Here is a 27,014-nt window from a genome sequence, read left to right as displayed (position 1 = left end):
CCCTCCAGGCTGTCTCCATGCAGCCCACGCCAGTCCTTTCTCAAGGTCTGTCCTCTGAAGCCCAGGTTTCAGCACCCTGCCCCTGTACACACAGTGGATGTGGGTCTTGGAAGGGCAGAGAGGTGGTACCAGCTCTCTGTGCAGGGCTCTCTGTGTTCTGCTGACTACAGACCATCTGCTGCATGTTCCTCTGAGCCTTTGAAGCTCTTTTTCTGTCATGGCTTCTCTCCTAATGAGAGAAAGGGCTTCCCAAGGTAAGGGAACCTTTCCTCTTTCATAGTTGCTTCCCAGGGGTTCAGGACATGTCCTGATTTTTTTTTTTTTTCTTTTGTCTTAATTCAGTTACATGGAGACCTTTCTTGCAGTTTTGGCTGTCTGAGATCTACCAGCATTCAGTAGATATTCTGTGAGGATTTTTCCACATGTAGATGGTCTTTTTGATCTATTTATGAGTAGGGGGTGTAGATTCCACATCTGTCTATTTCACCATCTTGATTGGAATGACCCATATTTTGTATTATGGCCTAAATGACTGTGTCCTTGAAAAATTCATATGTCAGAGTCATTATGTACAATTTGATGGTGTTAGAAGAAATGGCCTTTAGAAGGTGCTTAGGTCATGAGGATGGAACCCTTGTGAATGTTACAAGAGAGATTCCACAGAACACCCTGGATCCTTCCATCCTGTGGGAATGCCAGAAGTCTTCAGTCCAGAAGAGGGTCTTTATCCAGTGTTGTTCATACTCTGCTCTCAGACATTCAGCATCCAGAACAGGGAACAGTATGTATCTGCTGGATTTTTTTTCCCCCGTCAGGTTGTGATATTTTGTTATAGCAGGATGGACAAACTAAGATATTTTGATATCTGAAGTTGTCATTTTATTCATAATTCATTGATATGTATTATCAGTGTAAGGTAAATGGCACACTTTCTTTATACAGATATTTTCATTTAGTAACAAGCTAAATTCTTGCTGCTGCTGCTAAGTCGCTTCAGTCATGTCTGACTCTGTGTGACCCCATAGTCGGCAGCCCACCAGGCTCCCCTGTCCCTGGGATTCTCCAGGCAAGAACACTGGAGTGGGTTGCCATTTCCTTCTCCAATGCGTGAAAGTGAAAAGTGAAAGGGAAGTCGCTCACAAAAGTGAAAGGGAAGTCGTGTCCGACTCTTAGCGACCCCATGGACTGCAGCCTACCAGGCTCCTCCATCCATGGGATTTTCCAGGCAAGAGTACTGGAGTGGGGTGCCATTGCCTTCTCCGAAATTCTTGCTATCACTATTAAATTCTGATTTTATGCTCCCAAATTCTGTAAGCTTAATTATCTATTTTATAAACATATTAACTATAAGTGCAATAATAATTACATTTCATGGCAAGCCCCATAGATTTTTAGATGTATCACAAGACATTTTCCATGATGTTCATTAATCTAGAAATTTCCTTATGAGCCACATTCTTGAATAGAATAAGCTGCATCCTAGTTTTTATAGAAAGATGTAGATTTAAATGCTAGTTTCTGCTGATGTCTAAATGATTTAACAATATTATTTACATTTAAAAGTTTATTTGATTTAAAACTAGCTACAATCTTTTTATTGCTAATATTAAAGCCTGATTAAAGTCTGATTAAATACATCACAACTGGCAACTTTAAAAGTAGCCTAAAATTGTATTCAGAAATAAAAATTTAAGAATATAACACAAGTAATAAATGGAAATAAAATATAAAATTAAACATTTATTCTTGATTTATTTAGAATATTTATATATGTATATATATATATCTCTGAAGTTGATTTATCATTATTTATATTGTAGATCATTAATAGATTCTATTTGTAATACATGTACTAGACAAGGTAACAATATACAAAATAACAAAGTACTTAAGAATGTTTTTAAGTTTATTTTGTACTTTTATCATTTTGATTCAAACTCTCTGAAACTTTGGATACCTATGGAGTCCATGATTCATCTGTTAACTGATAATTTATATAATTTGTAAAAAGTGTGACAATATAAGCCTCTCCTGCAACAGTTTTCATAAAAATAGAACAAACACTCCTAAATTATGTTGGAGTCAGAAAAGATCCCAAATGGCCAAAGCAATCTTGAGAATGAAGAACAGAGCTTGAAGCATCAAACTCCCTGATTTTAAACTATATTATAAGGCTATGGTTAAAAAAAAAATAGTATTCTACTGGTATAGAAACAGATACACAGATCAATGGAGCAGAATGAGCCCAGAAATAAACCCATGCATATGTGGTACATTAATTTATGACAAAGGAAGCAAGAACATACAGTGGAGAAAGGACAGTCTCTTCAATAAATGGTGCTTGCACAAAAGGGCACCCACATGCCAAAGAATAAATAAGTATCACTATCTTATACTATATACCAAGCCAACTCAAAATGCTTTAAAAACCTGAATGTAAGACCAGAAACCATAAAATTCTAGAAGTCTAACATCACTCTTGGCAATACATTTTTGAATCTCATTCCAAAGCAACAGAAGCAAAAAATAATATATCAAACCAAGTGGGTTTCACAGGTGGCTCAGTGGTAAAGAATCTATCTGCCAGTGCAGGACATGCAGGAGACACAGCTTCAGTCCTTGAGTTGGGAAGATCCCTGGAAGAGGACATGGCTACTTACTCCAGTATTCTTGCCTGAAAAATTCTATGGACAGAGGAGCCTAGTAGGTTACAGTCCATAGGATTGCAAAGAGTCAGACACAACTGAAGCGACTTAACACTCACATCAAACTAAAAACTTCTTCAAAACCAAGAAAACCTTCAAGAACAACAACAGCAACAACAACAACAACAACAAAAAAAAACCTCCTGAAAGGGATAGGATACTTGCAGATCATGTATCCAATAAGGAATTAATGTAAACTATATAAAGAATTTATGCAACTCAATATCAAAAAACAAGCAATCTCATTTTTTAAAAAAATGAGCAGAGGACATAAAAAGGCATTTTTCCAAAGAAGATACACAGATGGTCAAACAGGCACATAAAAAGATGCTCAATACTACTGATCCTCAGGTAAATGCAAGTCAAAACCTCAGTGAGTATGACCTGGCAACTCTCAGAAGGGTTATTATCAAAAAGACAAACAATGACAAGTGTTGGCCAAGAGCTGATGAAAAGGCAACACTTCCGCACTTTTGGTGGGAATGTAAATTGGTGCAGCCACTATGGAAAGCAGTATGGAGTTTTCTCACAGAAATAGGACCGCCATATGATCCAGCAATTTCACTCCTGGGTATTTATCTGAAGAAAATAAAAGCACTAATTCAAAAAATATATGTATACCCTACTATATTTAAAATAAATAACCAACCAACAAGGATCCTCTGTATAGCACAGGGAACTCTGTTCTATATTCTGTAATAACCTACATGGGAAAAGAATTTGAAACAGAATAGGTACATATATATATATAACTGAATCACCTTGCTGTACACCTGAAAGTAACACCACATGATTTATCAACTATGCTTCAGTATAAAAACAAACTTAAAAATTGAAGAACAATATAGACATATATGAACCCTTTTGTTCATTGCAAAATTACAATAACCAAAATATGGAAACAATGTTAAGTGTCCATTGATAGAGGAATGGATAAAGTGTAATACACACACTAATGTTGAAGTTGAAACTCCAATACTTTGGCCACCTGATGCAAAGAGGTGACTCATTAGAAAAGACCCTGATGCTGGGAAAGATCGAGGGCAGGAGGAGAAGGGGACGACAAAGGATGAGATGATTGGATGGCATAATTGACTTGATGGACATGGGTTTGGGTGGACTCAGAATTGGTGACGGATAGGGAGGCCTGGTGTGCTGCAGTTCATGAGGTTGTAAAGAGTCGGACACGACTGAGTGACTGAACTGAACTGAACTGGATACACACACATGCACACACACACACACACACACATGCATACTACTCAGTCATGAAAAATGATGAAGTATTGCCATTTTCAACAACATTTATGGGTATTATGCTAAGTGAAATATCAGATGAAGTGAAATGAAGTGAAATGTTAGTTGCTCAGTCATGTCCAACTCTTTGTGACCCCATGGACTGTAACCTGCCAGGCTTCTCTGTCAATCGAAACCTCCAGGCAAGAATGCTGGAGTGATTTGCCATTCCCTTCTCCAGGGGATCTTCCTGACCCAAGAATTGAACCTGGGTCTCCTGCATTGCAGGCAGATCCTTTACCAACTGATCCACTATAAAGATAAATACTGTATGATTTCATTTCCATGTAAAATATAAACACAAAACAAATAAATCAAGACAGAACTGATAGATACAGAGAACAGATTGTTTCTTGATAGAGAAGAGGGAGGTTGGAGGTTGGGCAAATGGGTGAAGGGGGTCAGTTTTATGGTGACAGACGGTAACAGGACTTCACATGTGATATATTTCACAGTGTATGCAAATGTCAAATTACTTGTTATTATCTGAAACTATTAATAATAAAATGGTATATATCAATTATGCTTTTGAAAAATTATAGCATATAAAATTATATATATATAAATGTATAATCTCTATGTTAACCTAGCTAGCATATCTAAAGATTGAGATAATAAAAAATTAAGGCGACCATAAAGAAGTTCAGTCAGTCTAATATTAAGTACATTATACATATAGTCATAGTTACTATATGAGAACAGATAATAGCAAGCAATAAGATAAAAATATTTTGGTGCAATAGGAATTAAATTTTAAAAATTCTTCCAAAGATCTTAAGGTAAATATTAGGACAATTTTTCTTTTAAATCAGCCAAATACATGAAATTGTTAAAGATTATGTTTAATACATTTCACAATTTTATAAATTGACTTTATTAAATACAATTATGGCTTTGAGTATTATTTCCATAGTATTTATAAATATTAGAATGCAATTTATTTAAATTATGCAAAATTTATATATTTTTCTAAGGTTTTAACATCTTTACATCTTGAGAATTGAAATAATAAAATCAGAAAGGCCTTCCCTCATGGCTTAGATGGTAAACAATCTACCTGCAATGTGGGAGACCCAGGTTTGATCCCTGGGTTGGAAACATCCCCTTGAGAAGGGAAAGGCAACTCACTCAGGAGCCTGGCGAGCTGAAATCCATGAGAGTCACAAAGAGTCAGACATGACAGAGTGACTAACACACACACACATAAAATCAGAAAATGAAACCAAATAAAATAAAAATTAGTAACATATTGAAAAATTAATTATCAATTATTTCAAATATATGTGTATTAAATGTACAAATATATATTATCATATATATCATATATGTACTATAATTGCTGTTACTGTCCAGTCACTAAGTCATGCCTGACTCTTTGTGATCCCATGGACTGTAGCATGCCAGGCTTCCTTGTTCTCCACTGTCTCCCAGATTCTGCCCAAATTCATGTCCACTGAGTCAATGATACCATCCAACAGTCTCATCACCTGTCATCCCCTTGTCTTCCTGCCCTCAATCTTTCCCAACATCAGGGTCTCTTCCAATGAGTCAGCTCTTGGCATCAGGTGGGTGGAAAACTATTGGAGCTTCAGCATCAGTCCTTCCAATGAATATTCAGAGTTGGTTTCCTTTAGGATTGACGGGTTTGATGTCCTTGCTGTCCAAGGGGTTCTCAAGAGTCTTCAACAGTACCACAGTTTAAAAGTGTCAGTTCTTTGGGGCTCAGCCTTCTTTACAGTTCTCACATTAATACATGACTACTGGAAAAAACCATAGCTTTGAGTATATGCACCTTTGTCAGCAAAATGATGTCTCTGCTTTTCAGTTTACTATGTTTATCTTAACTTTTCTTCCAAGGAACAAGCTTCTTTTAATTTCATGGCTGTAGTCACCATCTGTGGTGATTTTAGAGCCCAATAAAATAAAACCTGTTACTTTTTCCATTTTTCCCCTTCTATTTGTCATGAAGTGATGGGACTGGATACCATGAACTTAGTTTTTTAATTTAAATTTTTTTTGTTTGTTTTGTTTTTTATTTACTTATCTTTTCAATGCTTAATTTATTTTAATTGGAGGAAAATTTCTTTACAATACTGTGATGGTTTTTGCCATACATCTACATGAATTGGCCACAAGTATACATATGCCCCTCATCCTGAGCCCTCCTTCCACCTTCCTCCAGACCCTATCCCTCTGAGTTGTTGCAGAGCACTGGCTTTGGGTGTCCTTTTTCATGCATCAAACTTGCACTGGTCATCTATTTTACTTTAGGTAAAGTACCTGTTCAGTGCTATTCTCTCAAGTCATCCCACACTCATCTTCTCCCACTGAGTCCAAAAGTCTGTTCTTTACATCTGTATCTCCTTTGCTGTGCTGCAGAATCAAGGGTAACATCTTTCTAAATTCCATATGTATGTGTTAACACACAGGTTTTGTCTTTCTCTTCCTGACTTACTTCACTCTGTATAAAAGGCTCCAGGTTCATCCACCTCATTAGAACTGACTCAAATGCATTCCTGTTTATAGAGGAGTGATATTTCATGGTGTATATGTATCACAACTTCCTTATCCATTCATCTGCCAATTGACATCTAGGTTGCTTCCATGTCCTACTTATTATAAATAGTGCTGCAATGAACTTTGGGATATGTGTGTCTCTTTCGATTCTGGTTTCCTTGGGGCATATGCCCAGCAGTGGGATTGCTGAGTTGTATGGCAGTTCTATTGCCATATTGTCTTGATGATTATAGCTTTGCAGTATAGCCTGGAGTCAGGAATGTTGATTCCTCCAGTTCCATTCTTCTTTCTGAAGATTGCTTTGGCTATTTGGGATGTTTTGTATTTCCATACAAATTGTGCAATTATATGTCCAAATTCTGTGAAAAATACCATTGGTAGTTTGATAAGGATTGTATTGAATCTATAGATCGCTTTGGGTAGCATACTCATTTCATTATATTGATTCTTCCAATCCAAGGACCTGGTATATTTCTCCATTTATTTGTTCCATCTTTGATTTCTTTCATCAGGGTTTTATGGTTTTCTGTATATACATCTTTTGATTCTTTAGGTAAATTTATTCCTAAATATTTTATTATTTTCATTGCAATGGTAAATGAGATTGTTTCCTTAGTTTCTCTAATTTTTCAGTGTTAGTGTATAGGAATGCAAGGTATTTTTTAATTTGTATTAATTTGATATCCTGCAACTTTACTATATTCATTGATTAACTCTAGTAATTTTCTGGTGACATCTTTAAGGTTTTCTATACAGAGGATTATGTCATCTGCAAACAGTGAGAGTTTTGCTTCTTCCTTTCCAATCTAGAGTCTTTTTATTTCTTTTTCTTCTCTGATGCTGTGAGTAGGACTTCCAAAACTATGGTTAATCGTAGTTATGAGAGTGGGCAGCTTTGTCGTGTTCCTGATTTTAGAGCAAATGCTTTCAATTTTTCACCACTGAGTATAATGTTTACTGTGGGTTTGTCATATATGGCTTTTTTATATTGAGTTATGCTCCTTCTATGCTTACTTTCTAGAGAGTTTTTTTATCACAAATGGTGTTTAATTTTGTCAAAGGCCTCCTCTGCATCTGTTGAAATGATCATATGATTTTTATCTTTAAATTTCTTAACATGGTGTATCAAATTGATTGATTTGCAAATATTGAAGAATCCTTACATCCCTGGAATAAAGCCCACATGATCATGGTATAGGTTCTTGTTAATATATTGTTGGATTCTGTTTGCTAGAATTTTGTTGAGGATTTTTATATCTATGCTCATCAGTGATACTAGCTCATAATTTTCTTTTTTTGTGATGTCTTTGTCTGGTTTTGGTAACACGGTGACAGTGGCCTCATAGAATAAGGTTGTAAGTTTTCCTTCCTCTGCAATTTTCTGGAAGAGTTTGAATAGGATAAGTGTTAGTGCTTGTCTAAATTGTTGGTAAAATTCACCTATGAAGCCATCTGGTCCAGGAATTTCCTTTGTGAAAGATTTTTTTTTTTATTACAGTTTAGATTTCATGCTTGTGATTGGTCTGCTCAAATTTTCTATTTCTTCTTGGTTGAAATTTGAAAGGTTATTTTGCTAAGAATTTGTCCATTTCTTTCAAGTTGTCCATTTTATTGGCATACAGTTGATCATAGTAGTTGCTTACAATCATTTGTATTTTTGTGTTGTTGTAACTTCTCCATTTTCATTTCTAACTTTATTGATTTGAGTCTTCTCCTTTTTTTTCTTGATAAGTCTGGCTAACAGCTTTTCTATTTTGTTTATCTCCTCAAAGAAACAGCTTTTGGTTTTATTAATTTTTGCTGTATTCTCCTTCATTTCTTTTTTATTTATTTCTGTTCTAATTTTTATGATTTCTTTCCTTCTACTAACTTTGGGTTTTTTTGTTCTTTTTCTAATTGCTTTAGGTGTAAAGTTATCTTGTTTATTTGATGTCTGTCTTGTTTCTTGAGCTTTCTTTTACAGAATCCCATAGGTTTTGGATTGTCTGTTTTCATTACATTTGTTTATATACATTTAAAAAACATTTTTTTATTTATTCTGTGATCTGTTGGCTATTCAGGTGCATGCTGTTTAGCCTCCATATGTTGTGATTTTTATAGTTCTTTTTTTTCTTTCCAAAGCTGATATCTAATCTTACAGCATGTAATCAGAAAAGATGCTTGAAATGGTTTCAGTCTTTGAAAATTTACCAAGGCTATATTTGTGGCCCAGGAGGCAGTCTATCCTGAAAAATGTTCTGTGTGTACTTGAGAAAAAGGTGAAATTCATTGTTTTGGGGTGAAATGCCTTGTAGATATCAATTAGGTCTAACTGGTCCAATGTATCATTTAAAGCTTGTGTTTCTTTGTCAATTTTCTGTCTGGATAATCTGTCCATTGGTGTGAGTGGAATATTAAAGTCCCCCCCCCATTATTGCATTACTGTCAATTTCCTCTTTAATAACTGTTAGCATTTGCATTATATACTAAGGTGCTCCTGTGTTGGGTGCATATATATTTATAATGTTGCATCTTTTACCTGGATTGATCCACTGATCATTATGGACTGTCCTTCTTTGTTCTTACAACAATCTTTATTTTAAAGTCTGTCTTATCTGATATTAGTATTGCTTCTCCCATTTTATTTTGTTCTCCATTTGCATGAAGTATCTTTTTCCAGTCCCTTACTTTCAGTCTGTATGTGTCCCTTGGTTTGAGGTGGGTCTCTTGTAAACAGCATTTATAGGGGTCTTGTTTTTGTATCCATTCAGCCAGTCTTTTATTTGTCTTTTGGTTAGAGCATTTAGCCCATTTACGTTAAAGGTAATTATTGATAAGTATAATCCCATTACCATTTACTTTATTGTCTTTTTTTTAATATATATATATATATATGTATATATATACCTTTTCTGTGTTTCTTGTTTAGAGAAGATTCTTTAGCATTTGTTGGAGAGCTGGTTTGGTGGTGGTGAGTCTCTCAGCTTTTGCTTGTCTGTAAAGCTTCTGATTTCTCCTTTGAATCTGAATGAGATCCTTGCTGGGTAGAGTAATCTTGGTTATAGGTTTTTCCTTTTCATCACTTTAAATATATCCAGCCATTCCATTCTGGCCTGCAGAGTTTCTGTTGGAAGATTAGCTGTTATCCTTATGGGAATTCCCTTGTATGTTATTTGTTGCTTTCCCCTTGCTGCTTTTAATATTTGCGCTTTATGTTTAATTTTTGTTGCTGCTGCTGCTGCTGCTAAGTTGCTTCAGTCGTGTCCGACTCTATGCGACCCCATAGATGGCAGCCCACCAGGCTCCCCTATCCCTGGGATTCTCCAGGCAAGAACACTGGAGTGTTAGTTTGATTTAATATGCATCTTGGTGTGTTTCATCTTGAGTTTATCCTGTTTGGGACTCTCTGGGCTTCTTGGTATTTGGTGGTGATTTCCTTCCCCATTTTAGGGATGTTTTCAGCTGTTATCTCCTCAAACATCTTCTCATGTCCTTTCCTTTTGTCTTCTGGGACACCTTTGATTCAAATGTTGGGGTGATTAACATTGTCCCAAAGATCTCTGAAGCTGTTCTCATTTCTTTTTATTCTTTTTGTTTGTTTTTTCCACTTTGCTTCATTTATTTCTACCATTCTATCTTCCAGCTCACTTATCTTTTCTTCTGCATCACTCTATTGTTGGTTCCTTCCAGAGTGTTTTTAATCTGTTATTGCATTGTTTGTTACTGATTGACTATTCTTTATTTTTTCTAGGTCCTTGTTAAACATTTCTTGCATCCTGTCAGTGTCTCTAGTCTATTTGTCTGTAACTCCATTTTGTTTTCAAGATTTTGAACCATCTTCACTATCATTATTCTGAATTATTTTTCAGGAAGGCTCCTTAAGTCCTCCTCTTCTGTTTGGCTTGGTAGGTTTTTATCATGTTACTTCATCTGCTACATATTTCTCTGCCTTTTCATTTTATTTAGTTTGTGGTGTTTGGAGCTCTCCTTTTTTGCAGAAGGGAGTTTCATATTTCCTCTTAACTGTGGAGTCTACTCCCTGTGGGTGGGGTTGGACCAGTGGCTTGTTAGGTTTCCTTGTTGGGGGAACTTGTGTGTTCTGGTGATGGAGCAAGGTCTTGTCTGTCTCAAGGGCAATGCAGTGTTCAGTAGTGACTTTTGAGTTGTCTACTGGTTTGGTATGGCTGTGGGCAGCGTGTCTTTTAATGCTCAGGGTTGTGTTCCTCTTTTGCTAGATGATTAGCGTGTGGTGTCTTGCACTGGAGCTTGCTGGCTCTTGGGTGGAACTTGGTCTCAGAGTAGGTATGGAGGTTTAGGGTGGGCCCTCATCCATTAGTGTTCCCTGGGGTCAGGAGTTCTATGATGGTCCAAAGCTTGGTGATGAGCCTCCTGCCTCTGGGTTTTGGTCCCCCTCTTACAGTAGCATCAAGTCTTTTCCATCCATACAACACAGAGGACAAAACTCCTAGGTTAATGGTGAAACAATTCTCCACAGTCAGGAAAACCCAAAGATATTCACAGAGTTATATACAGAAGAAGGAGGAGGGCGATAGAAGTGACCAAGAGGCGGAAAAGGAGTCAAAATGGAAGAGAGCAATCAAACCAGTAATCAAATTCCTAACTGAAAATGGATACTGAAATTTAGACTCTTCAAGGTATAAAGTTAACAGCAAATACTTAAAAGCAATAATTAAAAACCTAGACTATGGATTAGATTCTGAAAAAGTACAATATTCAAAAAAAAATCAAATGCAAAGATTAAAAAAAAGTAAGTTTTTTTTTTTTTTTTAAGAAAAGTAATAGTAGGCTATAGAAAATAAAAGTTAAAAGAGTAATAAAGACCATATTAGGACAGCATGAGGGAAAAAAGAAAAAGAAGATGGGAAAGAAAGGGGGGAAATGGGAAAAAAATAAGAATAAAGAGAAATTTAAAAAATAATAAAATTAAAAAAATAAAAATTGATAATAAAAACATAGCTAAGAATTTCTGTGGAACTGTTGTGGGCAGTGTGGGGTCAGTTCAGTGTCAGATAATCCTTTGTTCTAAAAGTCTACAGTTGCACCTCAAATGCACAGTCTCTGCTTAACTACAAGATTTTAATCTGTTGCACCTGCCACTTCTCTGGCAGTTTCCCCCTTCTTTTCTTTTCTTAGGTCGGCCTCTTCTGCTTGCAAGTCTTTTCAGTGTCTAATCTCCACCCTGACATGAGGGGATGAAAGTGACCACTTACTTCGGCTTACCTGCTCAGCTGTGCTATGGAGAGGGAGGGACACTGAAAACAAATACTGTTGAGATGTGTGGGGAGCACTCACAGTGGATGGACCACATTGGAAGTTGCCATAGTTCAAGGCAGTGTGCAGGTCCCAGGTCCAAGCTGCTCAGGCTCACAGGTGTTCCTGAGTGCAGTCCCAGGTGAACCATATGTCTCCTCAGGGATGCTTGTCTCAGGCTGTGACACTCCTGGCAAATATAAACCATCCAGGATCCCAGGGAAATGTAGTCAGTAACTGGCAGCCTGCTGACAGCTTGGCAGAAGTTTCAACTCTAGGGCTGAGTTTGCAGCGGCCCCTTGCCTTCAATCTCTGGCTGTCATGCATCTGCCTCTCTGCCTCCAGGGAGGGCTGTAAAGGGCAGACAACTTGCTCTCCTTTGGTATTCACTAGGGCATGACCCTTTGTTCTTTGAGCATGCCAGGGGTCAGAGTGATATGTTTGAGCCTTCCTGCAGGAAAGGTCCTTTGTTTTCCTTTGTCTATCCGGTATTCCCATGGTTTGGGTTGCTATGTCATGTTAGTCCCCTCAGAATGTCCTCAGGACATTCAACCCTGGTCCTTACCCTGACTGACAAAGCAACCCATGCCTCCCCACCCAGCCCCTACTCACTGGGGGTGGACATGAGCTTGTGAGCTGCTTCTCGGCTGGTAATTGCCATTCAGCATGAATTCTGTGGTGATTTTTTTTTTTTCTTGTTATGCTGCTCCCTGAAATTCCAAAGTTCCCCACTGATGCACCTGTGAGAGGGTTTCCTATTGTGTGGAATCTTCTTCATAAGTCCCTCCCCAGGACTTGTCTCCATCTCTAAATCTTTTGTCTCTCTTCATCTTTATCTTTTGTCCTACCTCATTTCAAAGAGATTGATTTGCCTTTCTGGGTATCTGGGGTCCTCCACCAGCATACAGAAGCTGTTTTGCTTCATGTACAGATGATACTTTGGTGTATTTATGGGGGAGAAAGTGGTCTCCCCATCCTATTCCTCCACTATCTTGGGACTGCCCCCCAAATGTTGAGTTTTAAACCAGCTTTTTCACTCTCCTCTTTCACCTTCATTAAGAGGCTCTTCAGTTTCTCTTCACTTTCATGTTATATTATATTATTATGTATAGTTTTTCTGATGAAAAGGTTTTAGTATTCTACAGTGAAAAATATAATGCATAGTGTGCCTTAAAAAATTTGCACACTTAAATCTACATTAGAAAGGCTTAGCAAGAAAATAAGGCTTGATTGGCTATTGCTCAAGGAAGTTCTAAAGGGTGTTTAACAGACCAGATCATAAGTTAATATGATGATCCCAGGGACCTGTTTGTATTTATATATTCACATGTGTGTTTACACATATGTGTTAAATATGTGTATTCTTTATATATGAATATATATAGAGAGAATATATTCTCTATTTTCCTCTCATACCAAGATTATTAACAACTTTGTCATAATACTTGGCTAAAGATTGCTATTTTCTACTTAGATTTACAATCTTGTAATTCCATAGGTATTATTCAGTTCTACTTTTATATTTTGTAAAGCAATAATGACTAGTTATTGTCTGACATTTGGAAACTTGATTATACTTCATGCTTTCAGATAAGCCAAAGGTATCCATTTCCCTAAGCTACAAAAATGGAATACTGAATTGGCTTCCTTCAAATGCATTTAGTGCTCCTTATCTCTTAACGACAGTGATCATAAATAATATCTAACCTGTACTTCTGATTTTTTTTTTCCTTTTTGTTGCCTTTATACAGTATGTTAACAAAGTGTATTAGTCAAGATTCTCCAAATAAACTGAACCAATTGTTTGGGTGTATATGTGTGTATGTGTGTGTTTGTGTAAAGAGAGAGAGGAAGAGAGAGGTTGAGAGCAGAGAGAAGACTTATTATGTAGAAGTGACTCATGGAATGAGAGAGGTGAACAAATCCCTAGATCTGCAGTGGGCAGTTGGGACCCACAAGAGCCTATGGTGTAACTCCAGTCCAATGGTCTGCTTGCTGGAGACCAGGAAGAGCAGATATTTCTGTTCCAGTCTGAAGGCAGGAAAAAAAAAAAAAAAATGATGTTGCAGCTAGAAGTTAAGTGGAAGGAATTCCATCTTCCTCCTCCTGCCTTTTCGTTCTATTCAACTGTGAGATGGGCCCCATCCACATTAAGGAAGTCAGTTTGCCTTACTAGATTCTCCAACTCAAATATGTACCTTGTCCAGAATCACCCTCAGGGACACATCTAGGATAACATTTGACCAAATTCTGGGTACCTATGGCCAGTTGACTTATAAAACTCACTACCACACAAAGTATTCTATTGACACCAAAAAAGCTTTATAAAAAATCCAATATCTTGTTCAACCTATCCAAAAGAATTTGAAACACAAAACACAAAGGGAAAAAAAATACACTGAAGCTGAGGAGCAAAGAGAATAAAGAAACAGTATATTACAGGGCAGAAGTGGGAGTTATGTACTCAGAGAAGAGTGTGTGCGTACTTGAATATGAGGAGTCACTACAGGGTTCTCTGATCCCCTTTTCTTTTTAGCCCTTTGAATGGGTGGGGTCTTTTTGATTAAGGGTAGAATATTCAGTATTCATCAAGCAGAGGGTTGAAATGTGGCCTGGATTGCACCAGGTTGCATCAGCTCCCAGTCCTGCCTATTTGTCTCCTGAAGTCACCGTGTGTGTGATTAGTCAATCAGTCATGTCTGATTCTTTTGAGACCCCATGGACTGCAGCTCCCCAGGCTCCTCTGTCCATAGAATTTCCCAGGCAAAAGTACTGAAGTGGGTTATCATTTACTTCTCCAGGGGATATTCCTGACCCAGGGATTGAACCTGTGTCTCCTGTGTCACAGGTAGGTTCTTTACCCCTGGAGCCATCAGGAAGCCCAATATGTACATGCTGTTTTCCCTTACTAGTCAAGCACCACACATGGAAGGCTGTACTGTTGCAGGAATGGGACCCCTACCAGGAACTGAGAGAGGGCTCTTGTCTAACACTTGGAAATGAATTGTCTGAGGAAACACACGTGCTGAAAAAGCAAAAACCTTTATAGAGTCGGGGGGGCCACAGGCTGAGAGCAATAGTGTAAGGGAATGCAGGAGGGATGTTCTGCCACATGTCTTGCAGCCTCAGCTTTTATAGTAAATCGGGTTAGTTTCCAGGTTATCTCTGGCCAGTCATCTTGTTTGGCCATGTTTGGTCTGACTCAGGGTCCTTCCTGGTGTCACGTGCCTCTCTCAGCCAAAATGGACTCTATCTTGAAGGAGTCTGGGGCATCATAGAATAGTATTATGAGCCCTTGCTGAATTCTTCCAGTTGATTTTCAGTGGAAGTGCCAAATTCCTTGTGTGGACCTCCTGTTGTGAGACAGCCCATGGTTGTTGTTGTTCAGTCACTCAGTCACGTCCCACTCTTTGCAAGCCCGTGGAGTGCAGCATGCCAGACTTCCCCTTCTTTCACTGTCTCCTGGAGTTTGCTCAAACTCTCGTCCATTCAGTCGGTGGAGCCATCCAATCATTTCATCCTATGTTATGCCCTTGATCTGCCCTAAATCTTTCCCAGCACCAGGGTCTTTTCCAATGAATCAGCTCTTCACATCAGGTGGCCAAAGTATTGGAGCTTCAACTTCAGCAACAGTCCTTCTAACGATTATTCTGTGTTGATTTCCTTTAGGATTGACTGATTTGATCTCCTTGCTGTCCAAGGGACTCTCATGAGTCTTATCCAGCTCCACAGTTCAAAAGCATCAATTCTTTCGTGTTCAGTTTTCTTTATGTTCCAACATCTGTACATGAATACTGGAAAAAACCATAACTTTGACTATACAAATTTTTGTGGTAAAATGATGTCTCTGCTTTTTAATTTGCTGTCTAGGTTTGTCATAGCTTTTCTTCCAAGGGCCAAGAGTCTTTTAATGTACAAGAAGTTAACACCTTGCCTAGATAAGGTGGATGGTTTTAGTCAGCAGTTCCCTCATAGTACAAGGCCATTAGTAATCTGTGCTTTGTGTGTGTGTGTGTGTGTGTGTGCCTGCTTCACAGTTTTCATGGTCTGAGTTTCTTGTTCAGATGCTATTAATACAAAGTGTTTGCTTAAGATGTCTTTCCTCTATCCATCATGGCCTCAATAAGTGCAAAACAAGAAGGTGGCTTTGCCTTCTGACTAATGCCTATACTTGAGGACGATTTACTTGAACCAACCTTGTCTTTTCTACCTCACTAGTATAGTGTTTCTAATTTAATAGTAGGAAAATATAGATAGAACTTATCCTTTTAGTTCATCTTGTCCTGATAGTGTAATAAACGTTTGTCTGTGATTTTTCCTTTAATTTTCTTGTGTCAATGTGTGCACTCTCCCTGGACTGTGTGAGACAAAGATAATAATTACAGAACCTCAAAGCCTTAAGTGAAGAATGTAATAACTCCTAAAATCATCTTGCAATCTGAAGAAACATGCTCTTTACTGATTCCCCTGAATTCTTCAGGATCATAATTTCCAGGCATAGTCCAGTTGGTCTTGTCACTAACTGTTCTCCATGCCATCCTTTCCCACCAGCCTCCCCTGTCCTGTGAGAGCCTTTTCTTCTCATAAAACAATCTACATCTCTCACTAGTCACTGAATAATGTACACTGACGCCAGGCATCCTTTACATGCAGCCTTAGTTGCATTGCTCACAGCAGCAGGGGGTAGTGAAAAGATCATGAACTTTAGAAGTAGACAGGTCTAGAAGCCATACTCTGCTTCACAATTACTGGTTGTGTGTGATCTTTTGAAAATGACTTAACTCTCAAACTTTACTTTTCTCACTTCCAAGATGGAGAGAAAAATGCTGCCTCATAACTTTGTAATGAGAAAGAAATATTTGAAAAGGGCACATAATATCAGGCATAGAGAAAAATCATTGTCTCCTTTTCCCTTTATTCATTATTTCCTTAACATCCATGCTACATGACACATTACAGCTGCCACCAAGATTACTGGGTTAAAAGACAAGGTGTTTACCATCAAAGAACTCACAGCTAGTGAAGAGATAACATAAAAATAAATAACCACCAACAATGTAGAAAATGTCTATACCATAAGTAAGACTATTGCATTATGCTTATTCAGGAAATGTGAGAAAATACTGGGAACGTTCAAGGATGGTTTTTTGAGTTTTCCGATAGAGAGTGGGTCAGGAGGTTTTAGCATGCACAGTCTACGACAGTCAAAGAGAGATGATGACAACACATAGGAACTTAGAAGGACTGAGCTTTATTTTATTCAGAATGAACCTTGAGGAATCCAAAGAAAAGCCTTGTCTTATAGAATTAAGAGGGGGCCTACATATTCAAGGGCTTCCCTGGTGGCTCAGATGGTAAATATTCTGCCTGCAGTTCACGAGACCCAGATTCAATCCTTGAGTCTGGATGATCCCCTGGATAAGAGAATGGCTACCCACTCCAGTATTCTTGCCTGGAGAATTCTATGGACAGAGGAGCCTGGCTGGCTACAGTCCATGGGGCAGCAGGATTTGGACATGACTGAGTGGCTAACACTTTTCCCCTGCAGCCCTCACTCCACTTTAGTTCATAAAGTTGCCAGAACCTCTTGTTTGGTCCTCTCAACAGTGAGATGCAACCCCCACCTCTGCACCGATCCACCAGACCCTAGATCAGTGAGCTCTTCTGGAGTGGGAGGGGTGAATGGATAAAATAGGCCAAGTTGGTTTGGTTTTAGAATCTTTCTTATACCCTTATACTTCACAATTAACTCTTTTATATTTGACTTATTACTTTAATAACTCCAGCACCTGACAATTCAGTGTTCTTTCTCCCAAATCAACTGAGCTACTGACATAAACAAAAAATATTAGAGATAATAAACTTGTGAGTGCAGTAAAAATCTTTAATGTGTGTAAGTAAATACAAAGGAAGAAAACTGTAAATTATACTGAAAACATTTGAATGTTTTCATTCATTTACCAATTGACATTATTATAATCTCAGTATTGGTAAAAGTAACAATCCTTTCTAAATTAACCTAAAAATTCTATGCAGTCTCAATCAATATTCTAACCCTCTCCAAAGTTCAGTTGAATAGGGAGGGCTCAAACAAGGTTAAAGCAATTTCAAGAAAAATATAATGCTTCCCATAATTGTAATCTATAAAATTTTCACTGATCCCTAGTTATGGATTATGATGACTTATTTTCTATATTTATTGTTAATACCTTTTATGTTCTAAATTCCAATGACAAGGTGTGCTTTGTATTTTTACACAGGGATAAAAAGAAATAATATTGCTTCCTTAGAGGGTAATTGCTATCTTTTTTTAGTGTATAGTTGTTTATTCAGAATTCTTTTTACCAGAGTCTCAAATAGCATTTCTGTAAATCACACAAGTAGTGATAATTGATTTTTATAGTGAAGAGTTAGTTATTGTGACATATTGAAGAACTTCTTGATCATTAAATACACAACATGATTATATTAGTTTTAGTGTTAAGTATTAAACACCATGTATCTTTTTTGGGGTACAATATCTTATTCATAGAGATGTCCAGCCCAGGCTCAATAGTTGTGGCCCATTAGCTTAGTTGCTCTTCAACACTTGAGATCTTCCTAGACCAGGAATCAAATGTGTCTCCTACATTGGCAGGTGGATTCTTCACCACTAAGCCACCTATCACCCTATCACTAATATTTAAGGCTGAGATTTTGGATACATTTAAAAATGGTTTATTTACCACATTCATATTAAAAATCATAGAGTTTGATCAAAGCATATGAATGTTCAGTATCTTACTAGGTGTAATTATTTATACTAGTTAAACAACTATAATTTAGACCGTATGTCTCCTATGTCTGACTCTGCTTTAGAGGAAATTAATCAGATGAATTAAATATTGTGTGAATATTACTATAAAGAAAAGCTATGCCTTCAGTCTCAGTAGGCTTGTAAATATATAAGTGTAGTTAGTTTTCATGCCTTCCCAACATTCAAACACATGATACCTTTCCAATCATGATACCTTTATCTCAAGCACCCACATTACTTATTTGATCTTCTAGGTATACTTCATGTGCTAGGTATACTTCTGTGATGGCCCACAGTGACAGCTGTTTCCTAGAACTGACAAATTGTAAACTGTCCCCTTAAATTGAGGTTGGAACTGATAGATAAAGACAGAAGTTGTTTGCCACTTCATGATTAGATTATAAATGCTATGAAGTCTGTCTTGCAACCAGACTCTATTAATCATTCATCTTACAGCTTTGATGAAGCAGATTGTCACATTTGAGAGATCATGATGTATGAAACCAAGGATGGCCTCTGCCCAACAACCCACCAGGAAGCGAATGCTGTCAACAACCACTAGGTGCACCTAGAAGGGGATCTTTCCCTATTTGAGCTTTCAGATGAGACTGCAGTTCTGAGGCCAACACTTAGGTTATGCCCATGGCGAACTTCCTGAATCACAGAAATGATAAATGTCTGTTGTTTTAAGTCATTAATCCTTGCATCAATTTGTAACACAGCAATAGACAATAATATACTCTGCCACACAAAAACAGCAACAATACTAATAATAATATAAGGATAAGAATGAGAATATACCCCAGTCTCATTAAGTCAAACTGTTTCCTTAGTATGGAAAGGTACTTTGTAGTTTTGTTAGTACAAATTCAACTCCAATCATATTGATTACTAATTATCTATGGAAGAAAACACAAATACATTTTCTATATATTATAAGTTGTATAGAAGTCAACTATGTAGAAAAGATCATATTTTCATTTGGGGGAATTTTTTTTTTTTTCCACAAAATAATTTGGATTAGGCCTAAAACAATTAGTCAAAAGAAGATTTGCTTAAGACACATGGTAATTTTCCTGTTATTTCACTTTGTATACACACAGGCAATTATCATGTTCCAAGGACTTTCCCAGTCACACTTCTCAAATGTAATTATATAATCAAAATCACATAGGAATACTGTTAAGTTCAGCCATGACCTAGTCACCCTAGATGAGAACCAGAATAACAACATCACTTTGAAGCTTTTTGACTGCTCCTCTTTATTATGATTGTAAATTTTATGGTTATCATCTCACTTTAAAAACAGTTTGTGACACAGGTCTATAATCCTCAAATGTATTTTCTCTGATGAATATGCATAAAATAATAAAAAGCCTATTTATATGACTGGCCTACAAAATTGACTGCATGGAAAATTAATGATATACACTCTTCAGACATCACAGGTAAAATAAATATCTACATAATATTTATCACAGTGTCAGTATAGACATAATTTAATGTTTTATATCTGAGGGGAGATAAAGGAAAACTGTAGCCACTTGTTCTGTTTTATTGCAATAAATTTCCAATGAAAATCTCCCAATACTATGACTATAGTAAATCATGAAAGGAAACACCTAGAAATAGTCATTAAGCATTTTAATGTGTCATATACCTTTAAAGGGATTCCTAGCTGGTTCAGTGGGTAAAGACTCCACCTGCAATGCAGGGGACTCAGGAGACCCAGGTTCAATCCTTGGGTCAGGAAGATCCCCTGGGAGAGGAAATGGCAACCCACTCCAGTATTCTTGCCTGTAAAATCCCTTGGACAGAGGACCTTGTCAGGCTACAGGCCATAGGGTCACAAAGAGTCAGACATGGCTGAAGCAACCGAGCAATCATATCTTTAAAACTATCAAGGTTTGCATTCTTTTGGATACATCATATTTTACTGGATGACTGTTGTACTGGGGAACTTGGTGCAGAATTAGTGTAACCTGGAGAAATAGTTGTTTCCATCTTGTAGCAGGTCATATAAGAATAAAATTAAGCAGAGTAGGTTTGAACGACTGGTGGAACTAGAACTAACAGAACGTCACAGAAGTTACATGTCATTTACAGGACTAATTGGTATTATTTTGGTGTCATTTGGGTTGTGCAGTTTTTAATATATTGCAATTGTATATTAGCTGCAATCACCTTTTTATGGAGAACAGATTGACAATTTAAGAGAAACAAGCTGCATGCCGAAGCTTCAACAGATACCATGTTTACATATGCATAAGAAAAATACAAAGCAGGAAACTAAATAGTATATATAACAACAGGATATGCAGATATCTTGTTGCTCCCAGGCAGAATGTTGATGGATTGAAGATAAGCATGGTCAGGAAAGAGAGGCCTGAGTGTGTGCAGACAGATCCTTGATGGAAACCACCAGTACTAGGTTCTTTTGTCTTTAATATCTTGTTAATCATATAGCCCTTAGGCAAACTGGCCTGAGCTCATTCTCTGAATCAGCTGCCTCTCATCTAGGTTGTATACCAATTACTAGATCTTCAAGATAGGATGGGCGTATGCATGCCTGCTCAGTCATGTCCAACTCTTTGTGACCGCCAGACTCTTCTGTTCATGGGATTTTCCAGGCAAGAATACTGCAGTGGATTGCCATTTTCCCCAACCCAAGGATCAAAGCCATGTCTTCTGCTTTGGCAGGAAGATTTTTTTACCACTCTAGCACCAGGGAAGCCCCTCAGGTACTTAATCTTGTAGGGAGTTCTTGGCCAGATTCTTTCTACTTGGACCTGGAAATTCCAACAGTTTCATTGCTTAATACCTTAAGAGAGACTGGCCAAGTGTCATGTCCTAAGAAATGTTGAAGAGAGAGAAACAGTCAAGGAACAAACTGTACAATCTTCTTCAGCTGTACAATCTTTCTTCCTATGTATACTTTGAAGTTATTCTGTCACAAACAATTTTAAAGACTAAAAGTTGGCCATTTTCCTTATAAAATGATTGAGGATGTAATAACTGATTCTACTGGTTTCTAGCTCCAGTCCTCTAGTTCTTACTATGTATCATTGGACCTTTATTTGACATTTTTTTGGCCATGCCACACTACATGTGGGTAACAGTTCCCTGTCCAAGCATCAAACCTCTGCTCTCTGCTCTAGAAGTGTGGAATCATAACCACTGGACTGCCTGGGAAGTCCCCTATTTGATTTTCTTTAAGGCATAGGGAAGAGGATGTGCTAAAGACCAAGTGGTGAAAGAGTTAATAAAGACTGTTAAATTAACTTGAAGTAATCCTGTTATGTGGTAGTGCAGAGCATGAAGGAACTGTAATGGTAGATAAAGCTAGAGAAGTAGGCAGTAGTAAAACATGAAGGGCCTTGCATGTCAGAATAGTGGAATATTTTTCTGTTATAAAAAGCCACTGTTGTTTTTCTTCAGTCGCTAAGCCATGTCTGACTCTTTGTGACTCAATGGACAGCGGCATGCCAAAGTCCTCTGTCCTTCACTATCTCCCAGAGTTTGCTCAAATTCATGTCCATTGAGTCAGTGACGCTATCTAACCATCTCATCCTCTGCTTACCTTTTTATTTTTGTCTCCAATCTTTCCCAGCATCAGAGTCTTTTCCAATAAATTGGCTCATCCCATCAGGTGGTCAAAGTATTGGTGCTTCAGCTCAGCATCAGTCCTTCCAGTGAATATTCAGGGTTGATTTCCTTTGGAATTGACTGGTTTGGTCTTATAGTCCAAGTGACTCTCAGGAATCTTCTTCAAATCCATAATTCAAAAACTATTATTTGGCACTCAGTGTCACATCCATACATGACTACTGGAGAAACCATAGCTTTGACAATTAAAAAACAATATCAGTGAATTGTGGCTACTGCTGCTGCTGCTGCTGCTAAGTCGCTTCAGTCGTGTCCAACTCTGTGCGACCCCATAGATGGCAGCCTACCAGGCTCCCCTGTCCCTGGGATTCTCCAGGCAAGAACACTGGAGTGGGTTGCCATTTCCTTCTCCAATGCATGAAAGTGAAAGTGAACTCACTCATTCGAATCCAACCCTCAGTGACCCCATGGACTGCAGCCTTCCAGGCTCCTCTGTCCATGGGATTTTCCAGGCAAGAGTACTGGAGTGGGATGCCATTGCTTTCTCCGGAAACGGTGGCTAGACTGTACTAAATCTCCAAGGAAAATGATGAAGTGAAGGAAACTCAAAGAATGAAGATATTAACCAGGAAAGCATTTACTGGACATCTCATTAATCTCCTTATTTATATAAAGTGCACATATAATCAACTTCATTGCAATTATGATCACAAAATTATATAGTTAACATGATACTTAAAAATAATGACGATAGCAATTAACCTTAATAGCATAGCAAGGCGTATTAAAAAAAAAAAAATGATCCAGTGAATGTTGACAGAATGCGGGAAGGAAAATCTACTAATTCCAGTTGTATTTCACAATGCATTGTCAAAAGAAAATAGATTTACAAGCTAAGAATAGAATACTGTCAAGAAAACTGAGGAATCTACTGAACTTATATTTTATTTCCACTTTATTGTATCTTGAAGTATATTACACTGTCTTCAGCTAGTGTATCAAAATATAATTAAATTTTTATTAATAGATCTCATCAAAGACACAGGCTAAGTTAAACCTCTTATCTTAATAGTGTATAATTCCTTATTCTTAAGAATGGTTTGGTTTTTTAATTAAAGTCTGTGTTGTCTGATATTGGTCTGATATATTAATAATTGTTATATATCAAATCATATAATATCCAGCTTTACAGGCAGTATCACATTTCTGATTATCATTGCTATTCCATGCTGTATTTCAGCCATCTTATTGTAATTCGTTAGGTCCCTTTTATGCTTATTCATCATTTTTTCTTCATTTGTAGTAAGATTTTCCCTCATTTTATTTGTCTAATTTATCTGTTTAAAAGTTACATCTTCTGACCAGTGCAAGTTTGATCCCTGAAGCAGAGCACTCAAAGCCAGTGCTCTGGGACAACCCAGAGGGATGGTAAGGGAGGTGGGAGGGGAGGTTCAGGACAGGGATACACATGTGCACCCGTGGGTGATTCATGTCAATATATGGCAATAACCACCACAATACTGTAAAGAAATTATCCTCCAAATAAAATTAAAAATTAATTAAAAATTAAATCTTCTAATTAAATATCACCCTTGGAATTTTACCATACTATACTAACAGAATGTAAGAAATTATAAAATGAATAAATACCTTATTTTTATCCTCAAAAAAATTAGGGTTCTAGAATGCTCTGAATCCCCCCTCTCTGAGCTTGCATATCAATAAAATAGCTTAATTTACTCCTAACTTTATTTAAATAACTATATTGTTCATTGTTCTACAGGAGAATTTGTGGTTTGTGAAGTTTCATTTTACATGTGTCCTGTCATTACCAAATTAAATAAAAATCCATAGCTTTTCCCAGCTAGCAAAGACATCAGATTAACAAAGTATGTAAAATATTTGTAACTTGAGTACTTTTAATTAAAAATTAATAGATTAAGTGTACTTCAAAATTTAAAAAGACTCAACATAAATAAAAGTGCCACAATAGATACATTAATCATGACAAGAACAGTAAAATGATATTCACAAAAATGTTTGGCAATGATTCTCAATATATCAAGAATATTAAAAGCAGCAAGGGAAAGCAACAAGTAACATACAAGTGAAACCCCATATGTTTAACGCTGATCTTTCAGCAGAAACTCTGAAGGCCAGAAGGGAATGGCAGGATATATTTAAGGTATTGAAAGGGAAAGCCCTACAAGTAAGAATACTCTAACTAGCAAGGATCTCATTCAGAATTGATGCAGAAATTGAAAGCTTTACAGACAAGCAAAAGTTAAGAGACTTTAGCACCACCAAATCAGCTTTGCAACAAACGTTAACAGGACTTATATAGTCAGTAAATACAAGTGAAGAAAAAGATCTGCACAAACAAAACCCAAACAATTAATAAAATGGCAATATTAACATATATATCAATAATTACTTTAAATATAAATGGATTAAGTGATCCAAACCAAAAGACACAGACTGGCTGAATGGATATAAAAACAAGACCCATATATATGCTATCTATAAGAAACCCACTTCAGACCTAAAGACATATATAGACTGAAAGTGAGAGGATAGGAAAATATATTCTATGTAAATGGAAATCAAAAGAAAGCTGGAGAATCCTAATATCAGACAAAACTGACCTTAAAATAAAGAAGATTGCAAGAGATAAGGAAAGACACTACATAATGATCAAGAGATCAATCCAAGAGGAAGACATAATAATTGTAAATATCTATGCACCCAACATAGGACCATCTCAATACATAAACATGAAAAAACATAAAAGGAGAAATTGAGGGTAACATAATTATAGTAAGAGACTTTAACACCCCACTTACAATGGACAGATCATCAAAACAGAAAATAAAGAAACACGAGTTTCAAATGATACACCATGCAAGAGGGATCTCATTGATATGTTCAGAACATTCCATCCAAATTCAGAAGAATACAACTTATTCTCAAGTGCACATGCAATATTCTCTAGGATAGACTACCTCTTGGTTCACAAATCAAACCTCAGTAAATTTAAGAAAATTAAAATTGTATCAGGTATCTTTTCTGACCACAATGCTATGAGACTAGATATCAATTACAAGAAGATTAAAAAAAAAACAAAAAACCTGCAAAAAACCACAAACACATGGAAACTAGACAATACATTTCTAAATAATGAACAGGTTATGGAAGAAATCAAAAGGGAAATTTAAAAAAATTCCTAGAAACAACAATGAAAACACAACAATTAAAAACCTATGGGATACAGAAAAATCAGTTCTAAGAGGAAGTTTATAGCAATGTGTTCCTACCTCAATAAACAATAAAACTATTGAATAGACAACATAACTTTACACTAAAACAAAAGGAAAAAGAAGAACAACAACAAAAAATCAGCAGAAGGGAAGAAATCATGAAGATCAGAGCAGAAATAAGTGAAAAAGAAATGAAAGAAACAATAGTAAAAATTAGTGACTATTGAAAGATTAATTCTTTTTTGAGAATTAATTCTGTCTTGAGAAATCTGTATGCAGGTCAGAAAGCAACAGTTATAACTGGACATGGGACAAAGACTGGTTCCAAATCCGGAAAGGAGTAGGTCAAGGCTGAATGTTGTCACCCTGCTTATTTAACTTATATGCATAGTACATCATGAGACTACAAAGGATTATAAGAGACTCATATGAGCAATTATTTGGCAATAAAATGGACAACCTGGAAGAAATGGACAGATTCTTAGGAAAGTTCAATCTTCCAAGACTGAACTAAGAAGATTTAAAAATTATAAACAACTGAATTACAAGCACTGAAATTAAAACTGTTAAAAAAAAATCTCCCCAAAAACAAAAGCTCAAGACCAAATAGCTTAACAAGTGAATTCTTTCAAACATTTAGAGAAGAATTAATGCCTATCCTTTTAAAACTCTAGCAAAAAACTACAGAGGAAGGAAAAATACCAAACTCATTCTACAAGGCCACCATCATCCTGACATCAAAAGCAGAAAAGACATCACAAAAATAGAAAACTACAGGTCAATATCACTAGTGAACATAGATGCAAAAATCCTCAACAAAATTCTAGCAGAGTTCAACAATATATTAAGAAGCTCATACTCAATGATCAAGTTGTGTTTATTCCAGGGATGCAGGATTCTTCAATATATGCAAATCAATCAATGTAATACACCATAATAACAAATTGAAAGATAAAAACCATATGATAATCTCAATAGATGCAGAAAAAACCTTTGACAAAATTCAGCACCCAGTTATGATTAAAACTTCAAAATGTGGTCATAGAAAGAGCCTACCTCAACACAGTAAGGGTCTTATATGATAAACACACAGAAATCATTATTCTCAATGATGTCAACAAGACAAGGTGTCCACTCTCACCACTATTATTCAACATAGTTTTGGAAGTCCCAGATAAGGCAATCAGAGATGAAAAAGAAAGGAAAGAAATTCAAATTGGAAAAGAAGAAGTGAAGCTCTCAATGTTTGCAGATGACATGATACTATACATAGAAAACCCTAAAGAAAATATCGGAAAATTACTAGAGCTAAACAGACTGGTTCCAAATAGGAAAAGGAATATGTCAAGGCTGTATATTTTCACCCTGCTTATTTAACTTGTATGCAGAACATCATAAGAAATGCTGGGCTGGAGGAAGCACAAGCTGAAAGCAAGATTGCTGGGAGAAATATCAATAACCTCAGATATGCAGATGACACCACCCTTATGGCAGAAAGTGAAGAAGAACTAAAGGGCCTCTTGATGAAAGTGAAAGAGGAGAGTGAAAAAGTTGGCTTAAAGCTCAACATTCAGAAAACTTGGATCA

This window comes from Bison bison, unplaced genomic scaffold (assembly GCF_000754665.1).
Source record: "Bison bison bison isolate TAMUID 2011002044 unplaced genomic scaffold, Bison_UMD1.0 scf7180017864537, whole genome shotgun sequence".
In the NCBI taxonomy this organism is placed as follows: Eukaryota; Metazoa; Chordata; class Mammalia; order Artiodactyla; family Bovidae; genus Bison; species Bison bison.
The sequence above is the reverse complement of the archived record's forward strand: the minus strand, read 5'-3'. Positions refer to the sequence as shown.